The sequence below is a fragment of the Adiantum capillus-veneris genome, chromosome 1, assembly GCF_014529385.1.
Source record: "Adiantum capillus-veneris isolate H3 chromosome 1, ASM1452938v2, whole genome shotgun sequence".
NCBI classification, from domain to species: domain Eukaryota; kingdom Viridiplantae; phylum Streptophyta; class Polypodiopsida; order Polypodiales; family Pteridaceae; genus Adiantum; species Adiantum capillus-veneris.
Window position 1 is genome coordinate 154,779,467 of NC_140931.1, and position 10,441 is coordinate 154,789,907.

Below are 10,441 nucleotides of genomic sequence, written 5' to 3' on the forward strand. Positions count from 1 at the left end.
AACAAAACTCTCATCTCCATTTTGACAAAGACAGTCGAGGCTCATCGCACTGATTGGGACCTAAAGCTTACATCAGCTTTATGGGCTTATCGTACTGCGTATAAAGTTGCTATTAATTGCACATCGTTTAAGATGGTGTATGGCCAAGAAGCAGTTATGCCATGGGAGTTTGTCATTCCTAGTCTTCGAGTAGCTTCTCAAGAAGGTTGGGATGGTAACCCCTTAGTGGAGCGATTATATATCCTGGAAAGGCTAGATGAAGAAAGGCAATTAGCTGTGCGAAATGCTCTAGTGGAGAAGGATAGGAGAAAGAAGTGGTTTGATAGCCATTTAAAGGATACAGACATCAAGGTTGGTGATAAAGTTCTTATGTACAAGGTACATAATGAAAAGAAGAATTTGAAATACGCTGGTAAGGGACCATATCGAGTGTGTGAAATTACCCCGCAAGGTACCATTCGTGTGGAGACTCTAGATGGAGTTGAAACCATTGGATTCCTTAATGGGAGTAAATTTAAAAGATATTATGATCCTCTAAGCCAGGAAGAGTTGCAAGCCATCCATCAAAAGAAGGCTGCCAAGGAACAAGCAGAGCTTAAAAACATCCAAGCAAGAGTTGAGGCTCGAGAACGACAACAACGTCTTAGACGCCAACGAGAGGCTAATCTGAGAATCACGCAAGCATTTTTCGAGGACACAGATGACGACTCATTAGAATCTGAGCCACCCCTACGATACCCAATTGAGCTAAATAGCCCCTAGGGGAAAGTACTATACAATGCTTTATTAGATACGGGAGCTAAACACAATTTGTTATCCTATGGAGTTTGGTGTCAATTAGGGAAACCGACCCTATCCCCGAGTACGATGCAAGTCAAGGACATTAATAAAAAGAAAACTGCTATTCTTGGAGTCCTTCAGACCCCTGTTGTCTATGACAATGGAAGCATAGTACAGAGGTTTCTAGTCATGCCCGCAGGAGCTATGGAAGGCAACGTAAACTTGGGACGCACGTGGTTGCAAACTCTAGCAAAGTTGAAGGATAGCCAACATTCACAAGCCAAGGTGGTTAAATCGTCTTTGCCGGCTACCCATGAATCTAGCACTTCAACACTTGTAGTTGCAGCAAGCAGCAATATTGCAAGTACTCAACCTGCACGACCTAAGAGTACATATCAATGGGTCCCCAAGGCCTTACTTCCAACTACCTCAACCCTCCCATCCATTCCAAGAAAAAATTTCCCGGGAAAACCAAGAGCGCGCCCTAGGAGAGTCAAGACCAAATCACGATGGATTCCAAAACAACTATTAGAAGCCCAAGGCTACTATGATGGAAATGAGCAAATTTGGATACCTAAACGTAAAATGTGTCCTTCCCTATCGACAACAAACCCATATGAGTCAAACAGTGTAACGCTAAAGCCAATGGCAGACCGTGGGAAGGGAAAGATCACAGAATGCTACACACCTAGTCCAGAGCTAGTTTGGGCTCCAAGGCAAAACCAATTTATTCCACCTAGCTTAGGAAGGGCGGATTTCCATGAAGCTTCTAGCTCCTCATGTAATACATCCATAGAGGTAAAAGCTTCTACACAGCCTCCATCTATAGTAGTGGACCTCCATGAAGCTACAAAAGAATCCACACCTCCCAGTGTTCAAGAATCACCTGATGAACCACTTCAAGTTCGATCCTGGGAGAGTACCTTACCACCCTTGCAACTTGACGAGGCACCTAGGGTAATAGAAAACTACTGGCAAAAATCCTCACCTATTACCAACTGGAACAATTGGTTTCAAAGGGTGACGACATCATTTCAAACGGTATGATCTACCCAAAGAAGGGGGGAGTGTTTGTGGACATCCATCATTCACTTGCTTCCCTCTCAACCTTTCTCCCTGACCTCTTGATCTCCGATCTTAGGGAATGTATATATAAATCCTTATACTCACAAAAACAAGATAAGAAAGTAAAAGAGCGAGAGCCATAACACAAATCATAAAAACAAATTTTGCACAAGAACACGACCCTTGTAATATTTGCACTCTAACCATCATCTATTTGCGTGTACAGATATGGCTAGTACGCTAGAGTCATCCACTCCTGCCTTGGGTGAGAGGTACCCTCGTTACTTTTCACAAATATTTCACATGGTCTTTCCAGTGCTTGCATGTGAATGGGATTTGATAGGTACGCTAGCATGTGAGAGGAATTTTGAGGAGTTAGAATGGCTGATACGTCTCTTGACCACGTCTGATCCATACTTAGTAGAGAGCGTTTCTCCCATTGCATAAGCCTACCCTTTTGACCAAGATGACTATAGGCGTCTAGTGTCCTTCTTAGTAAACATGGGCACCTATGATGAAGAAGAAAATTTACACGACTACACGGATGGCACATATGGTCTCATGGATGATGACTTTGTTTATCTCGACGACGAAGATAGGGGTTTAGCCTTAGGGTTTCCCCCCAACCTCTACAATATCCTATTCCCTTGACTCTCTAGGGGGAGTGCAAATAGTTAGGTTAGGGTTCCTTATGTTTTTTGTTGTGTTCAATAAGTGTTGGTACCTTTTTCCACTAATGTGCCTCCTGGAGGTATTCCTTTTGTTTCCTAGTGTGTACAGGAGCGTGTTGTTATTGGTAGGATTTGTACCTTCATGGAATCTTTATATTGACTCACTCTTCAAAACAAGCGCGACCATCGACACAAACAGGTGTTTCTTGTCCATTAGCATTGCCACTTATCTTTTTTGCATCTATGATTGTTAGCTTTAATTGTGATTGGTAGCCTAATATTCACCGCATTTGCTTAGTATCAAACATTTAATTCAATGTAATTTTTTGTCATAATCACTTGTCTAGGTTTAAAAATCAAGCAGTCCGACAAACTAGTTTGACCAAGTTAGGTGTTAGAAATCTTCTCTTAATACCATGGGGAATGCCTTCCTAATAATTAATGGTTACTTAGGTTCTTAATCCGATTTAGGCAGCATTGTGTGAAATGTACTAGGGCTTTCTAGTGGGCTTGACCCTATTGACCTTTAGCTTAAGTATTATTGTAACATTTAATGGCCTAAAATCTTATGTGTAGCGGAAATTAGCATGAACATAGTGGGCATTTCATTAGAATAGATTCCTAATGAGAATTACAAGAGTGCTTGGGTGGAGAGAGCAACAAAAAGCATAACACCTAGTTAGATAGCATCGACAATATTTTCAAAAGAGAGAGCAATTAAGCTATTGACAACAGTTGAGGACCGGATTTGCATGGAGCCGGTCCCCCCTCCAAAAGGCTTTGTATTATGGTTTCTCCCATCAAGAGAGACATTGTACAATACAATTCTTTGTGTTCCTTCAAGACTAGCTAGTGCAATGAAGATGGAAGCTTCATACACCAAGCAAAACACTTAATCAAACACAACTTGAATTATCCCCGTTCTCAGACCCAAGACCTCACACACCTTCGAAGATGGTGAGAGCTAGCAGGGTATGAGAGTAGATTGAGAAGAAAAAGAAGTATCTTACGAGAAAGATGTACATCTCCTCACATAATCACTCATATTAGCATAGCTTAGCTTAGTAATTAGCTTGGTAGAGAAGATGAGCATGCATTGAAGCTTGGCTCTTGGTTGGATTTGCATCCATATGCCAAGAGAGTGTTGATGTAGGCTTCTATCTCACAAGCTTGGAGTAGGTGATGAGCTCTCCATTAAAGCTTGGGAGGAGATAGAGTATTCTTCCTTCACACATGGTCAAGTGTGAGTGTATGTGTGTCAATGCCAAGCAAAAATCAGCCCCCCCTCTCTCTTGGGCGAGCCCTAGCTGCTAAATAGGTCTGGCTTTTGCCTCATTGGACCTCCCCAGGTCAAGCCAATAGTAATTAAGCAGCATAAGTGATAGCCTTCTGACATGTGTCCCCCTTTCCCCTTTTGTGAGAGCTTTAGGTAATTAAATAATTAAACTAAACTCTCATTGGACCCCTTTGCCTCCTGGCCAATAGGAATCAGGCAAGCCATGGGGCTCCTGAATGCTCATTGGACCCCTTGGGAGACTGCCCAATAGTCTTCTAGGAGACTTAATTCTCATTGGTTTCTTTTATTAAATGTTTTTAAATTAATTAAACTAGATTTACTCTAGCTTAATTCTCATTGGTCCACTTCAAGGGTCTTCCAATAGGAATTTGGCACACCTTGTGGGCATCTGGCCTAGGGAGCTGACATGTGTCCCTCATTCCCTTTGTGTAAAGGGAGCCTGTGTGTGTGTGTGTGTGTGGCTTTCTCTCTCATCCCCTAGCTTTGGGGCTCGCCCCCTCCCATGTAGGGATGTGCAAAGACTTTTTAGGGCACACACTAAGCATCCAATTTTCCCTAGGGTTGACCTTTGGACACAACCTTTGAATTTTGGAACCTTAGCATTTTGGAAGTCTAAATGGGCTGAACCTTAGGGTCTTTTTGGCCCATTTTTTCACATGGCTCTTTTGCAGATGGCCCCCCCTTTGGATCCCTATTTTCCCTCCTTTGGATCCCTACTGTGGCCGGTCTGCTAGCTTAACCAATATTCTAGCTTTTGCTCCCTTGGCACTTCCCCACATTAAATGATCAGTTTAATATGAGAAAATCATTTAGGAGAATTAGATATTGATTATTATGACAATTATAAAGGGAGTTTACTAGTGTGATGAGCCTGGGGAGATGTATCAGAGTTATATGACCCCCCAAAGTTACAAAATTAAAATGCTGAAAATGAACAAACAAAAAATCAAAGTGCCACACTGTAAAATCTTAAGCTGGAAGAGAAATCTCAGCTTGATTTGGTACTTCACTCACATGTATTGCCTATGGTACTAGAGCCCTAGAGGTTCCCTGTATGGGCGCTTTTACTTGAAAAGCAAAAAACCCAAGGCATACAAAATAAGCACACACATCAAAATTGAATCACTGTGAAAAGACTTTGGGGGGTCAAAGAAAAAGTAATCAGTCAGGCGATGATTTCATGAGAAATTCCTTTTATGGTAGCTTAACTACAAGGTCTTCTAGATATAACCTCTAGTCAGCCCTCGAACATGAATACTTGGCTCTCGCGATTAAACAACTTAATTGACCATAGAAAATTAAGAAGCTTACCCATGGTATTAATATTCGATCTCTAGTGCCTTTCGACCGTCAAATTAGCGACCCCATACTTGTTTAATTTTTTACCTTTACATCTGTTTATGCATTTGATTACATTGCAATTTAATGTTCATTGCTGACAAATTGTTCGAAATTCTTTTACCAATCAATTTGTCTACCTAAAACTGCATATGCTTTTTAATCACTTATGAGAATGCAATTACTGTGTCAATGTTGTTTGATTTTGCAGTGACTGAAGAAGGCTAAGGACATTCATCTCAAATGCTCTTCCACCTCGACGAACGAGCTTCAACTCAATAGCTTCCGAGGACGGAATCTACATCAGGAAGGGGGGCATGTTAACCCTCACGGCTCACGGACACCCCATCACCTACGACGGACGTGTATTATGTATTTGGTAGAGTCAGGTACCGGGCTTGTCGAACCAATAGGAAAAGGGTAAGAGTGATCGCCGATGAGAGACGCACTCTAACTGGGACATTCAAGGGATTAGTTGGCTAAGCATGGGCGCCCAAGTGTGAATGGGGTGAGCTCATATAAAAGCCAACTAAACCTAAAATTCACTTATTCTCTCATTTGTGCAATAGAAGAGTGCTCTTGCTCCATCTCCATCTTCTTCTTCTTCACCTCCTCGTGTGTGTGTGTATGTGTGTGTGTGTGTGTGTGTGTGTGTGTGTGAGAGAGAGAGAGAGAGAGAGAGAGAGAGAGAGGGAGAGTGTGTGTGCGATCGAGCATTACGAAGGCACGACGGCGGCGAAGCGGTTGAGCACGGCACGACTGCAACTTCTTCTTCATCGCGGTGAGGAATCCACCACGAAGGCGAGCGTAGAGCGGTGAGTGACACACCCTTTGCTCTCTTGAGCTTGCTAGATTAGTCTTGTTGTGTGCTTGGAGCCATTTGTGGCTCGCACACGGTGTATCGGCAAGTCCCTTGCTTCGACAGTGCGGCAAGGAGCGCACATTGACCTGTGCCTATGAATGAGATAACTAAAAAGAAATTATCCTTGCTTTTTTATGGACATTTGTCCTTTTGTCCCAAGCCTATGACTTATTTAGTCCATAAACACTTTAATCAACTTCACTTGTTCTCTTTTAATTTCCCTGAACTTAAATGGCTGAATTAAGATGAAAAATACTTTTAAAAGGTTAGAAATTAATTTTCATGACATCTATGATCTCTCTCTCTCTCTCTCTCCTCTTACTTCTTTCTTCCTCTTTATTTCTTTATGTATCCTTTTAGTGGCCATCACAAGACCTCTCCTCTTTTAAATTGTATAAGCCACTTCCACCCTCTTATAGGGATCTACATACATCTATAAGGGATGCTATTACATTGAGGGGGAAGGGGGGGGGAATAAAACTCCAAAACCATTGTTGGTCAAGCTTGCCAACATGGCAAACTTTAGCAGAGTTGAAGAATTGCTCCACACCCTTGCCTCCATCAAATCGTTAGGAGCAAGACTCGCTTAAGCTAGAACAACCAATGTTAGGACTTGAATATCCTTTCAAAAGACTCAAAATGGGAAGTAGTACTTTTCCCTACAAAGGGCATATTTTTATATTGGCCTTCTAATGACAAAAGATAACATAAATAATACTCTAATTTTGTAACAATGTGACACCTTTGGTTAAAAATATAATACAACGTGTTTGGTGAAAAATAGGAGGACATTTCTATTTACAAGCCTTAGTGTAGGTCAAAACATTCTTCACTAGAGTTTTGAAAATATATAAAGAGACTCCTATTTTGCATATGCACGTCTCGTTCTCAGTGCTATACCATGCTTGTGTTTTCTAAATTATATGGGCATCTTAAGGTACCCCCCTTCCATTGACAAGTACCCTAGTTTATTCATGTTTCCTATAGAAGGGCAAGCCCTTCTAATGGAAGACTCATGGAAATTTTGACATTCGTATAACAAAACAAGGTGAGAACTGACGATGGCATACAAAATTCCCTTGCTTTAAGTCAACTTTATTTTAGGTTCAAAAAGTTGAGTTGTGGATAACCTAGCATAAACTCGTGACAAAGAAAGCAAATAGATTTACAAATTATACTTAAATTATATTTGGGGCTTTCCTTAGCCAATTGGGTAAAGATGAAGCCTCAAAGTTTTTCTTGAGCTATCGAAGGAATCTTCCTTTCTGGAAGATAGCTCCCATAGCCCAAATTCACTATGATGATCATGCTACTAATTGTTGCTCAAGCTATACTAAATTAGGACACATTTCCATACATGAAGAGCAATACACATGATCCAAGTTGCCAAAGAAGAGACGATATAACATGGAGACGAGTCTATGTGGAAATTCCATTCTTGGACACAATATGCCATAAAATGACTCCAAGCTTAACCCAAAATTGGTATTTGAAAGGGTTCAATGAGATGCGATACAATCTGTAAACATGATCGATGTTCTTTCCACGAAGAATAAACACAAAGGTCATCTAAAAAATCTTCACAAAACTCCCTTAAATATTCCCTAAAAGCAGTGTTTATTAATCTTTGGAATGTAGCAGGGGCATTAGTTAAGCCAAAAGCCGTAACACAAAATGCGAACACTCAGAATTCAGTTATAAAAGCGGTTTTAGCTTGGTCCTCTAGCACAATCGTGATTTGATTGTAACCAGAGTATCTATCCAAAAATCTATAAGCTTCCTTTCCTACGACTCTCTCAAGCACATGTTCCGATTATGGCAAGGGGTAATGGTCCCTTCTAGTGTTGGCAACATTGACCTTCTTGAGATCCACGTACACTCTGAGTTTTCCATTCTTTTTTGACACAATAACTATTGGAGACACCCATTCTAAGTGCTCAATAGGGTATATGAATCCACATTTTATAAGCTTTTTGAGTTCTTCTTTTATAATCTTCAAAAACTTAGGATTCATTGGGTAAGGTCTTTGTTGGACTAGTTTAGCAGTGCTAATCATTGGAATTGTATGTTGCATTACGGAAGGTGGAATGCCCTTCATGTCATGGTATGTCCAAGCAAATATATCCTTGAATTCCTTGAGGAGCTCCTTAGGTACATATTCCTTAGTCTCTATCAGGTCTTGGGCAATGAAAACAGGTTTGGAGTCCTCACTTGGGTTCGTTACCTCTATTTTTTTAACTATCACCGGACCATCATAGACTCCATTACTTCCATTAGTAGGTGTTTTTGGGGCTTTGTATACACAACCTTACACTTCTCCGTGGTGTAGGATTTGAAATGATCAGGTGTAGGGTGTAAGTCCATGGAATCTTGTTGTCTTGTGGACTGTGATTTTGCTTCCACTTCCCTTAGTTGTTGAGCTAACTCTTGGTTTTGGCGTCTCCTTACAATATGGCTCAACTTTGGATTCTCTAAGGCCTCTAATTGTGCAATGTCAATAAGTTGTGGGCTACACCACATGAAGCTTTGAAGGTAGTCACCCCAATTATCTACCAACTTCCAATGAGCATCACATAACCCCATATAATTGAGCCATTCTGTGATAGATTTCTTTTCATTTATCCTAGCACGTACATTGGCTCGATATTGTTGCCTCTTATATTGCTTACTCCTCTTCTATAATTTTTGATTATGGCCATCTCTAGTGCAGAGTCACTAGATGAATTGCTACTTGTGTCTTCTTCTCTCCATGATAGATTGTCATCTAAGGTACCAATGGGCCTTGAATGGTTTGTCCCCTCATTTGCACCAAGATTTAACTCAAATTCTTTGTCCTCAGAGTCAATTGCAATTGATGACTCTAACTTTGAATCGTGTGGGCTATAGTTTTTTGAGACGCTACTGGTTCCAATGTCAGTCAAGCCTTCATCTGGTAGGTTCCCCCTCATGTGTTACCCAAGTCGTCCCTCTATTTCCCCAAGTGTCTATGGTTCCCGCTAGGTGGACCCAGTCCACGTTGTCAGACTCATCCATTCCAGGTAGAACATCCATATAAGGGGAATCTTCTCTAAAATTAGTGTCCTTTTTACACGTGTAACAATATTGCAATGGGGCTGAGTGAATTGTGGTGTCAGATCGATGGTCAATTATAAATATGTTTCCTACAGGATGTGTTCGACCAGTTGCAAAATCAACTCGAATGACAGAGACTTGGAACTATAATTAAACAAGGGTTTTAGACCGGTCATGCACCATTTTTGCTTTCCTCATGAAAGGACGTCCTAATATCATATCATATGACATAGTGTGCTTGGAAAAATCCATAACAATGAAGGTGCACCTTACATTGTGTCCAAGAACCTTGATCTTGAGATCTTCTAGCATCCCAATAGGTTTAACGATGGTCCCATTGGCCATCTTTACCACTCCAAGGTGAGGTCTCCCCATAGCTTCCAACAATTTTTAGTTACAATGCTAACCCCAGTGCCCCCATCAACAGTCAACATCTTAGTTTGTAGGTCATACTCCCATTTTTTTGTGAAAAATATCCCCTCTAAGCTTGGCGTGCTGGAGGTTCCCCATGAAGTGGAAGCATTGTGGCTCCCCATTGCCCGACCCTCCGTGACTGCTATCTTGGGAGCACTTGGTTGCTCGACTGGAATGGTTGTTGTCATAGGGGTCTTCGCTTTCATGGCTCGTCTTTGTTCTAGCATTTGTAGGTTCTCAATTTTCCTCTCCCTCGTTGCTTGCATATATCATTCAATCTCTTGGACTTCGACAAGACTCTTGCCACCATCGGGTAGTAGAACCTCGAGGAGTGATCACTCGATAGAATCTTTAATGAGTGGATTAGGTAGAATGTCAACATGGGTACCCTTGGGGAGTGCATGGTCTATATGAGAAGTGAAAAGCGAATCTACCTCCCCATTGCCCTTGTTCACTTCACTAGTTGTGGACTCCGAATGGGTGGCTTGATTAACAGTCTCTTTTAAGCGGCTAAACACGATAGACCCGTGCTGTGGGGCAAAGGCATGCATGTATTGACTTGACATTTCAGGGTTTTGTGTAGGATATCCCTCCATTGCATCTGAGTCAGAGGAAGAGTCACTAGCTGCTAGGTGGGAGTCTTGAGTAATACTACCCTGGGTTCTCGCTGAGGGCCTAGAGCCTAATGTGGAGGGATAACGGGTACCGTGTAAGCAAAGGCACTCTCTATATTCTCATGCTCTAGCATATGTCCAGAGCATAGGTGCATGTGACCTTGGCACCGTAGAAATGTTGGTGAGTGCTCGTGAAGGCCGCTCACCTAGTTTTTTGGGTGTTTTGCAACCCGATTTTACTCTCAAACTTTTTATTTTTTCGGTCCTTTTTTCTGACCAAGCTATGGAATATAGCATGTGATAGCTCAAAACAAGCGTCTTGGTCAGA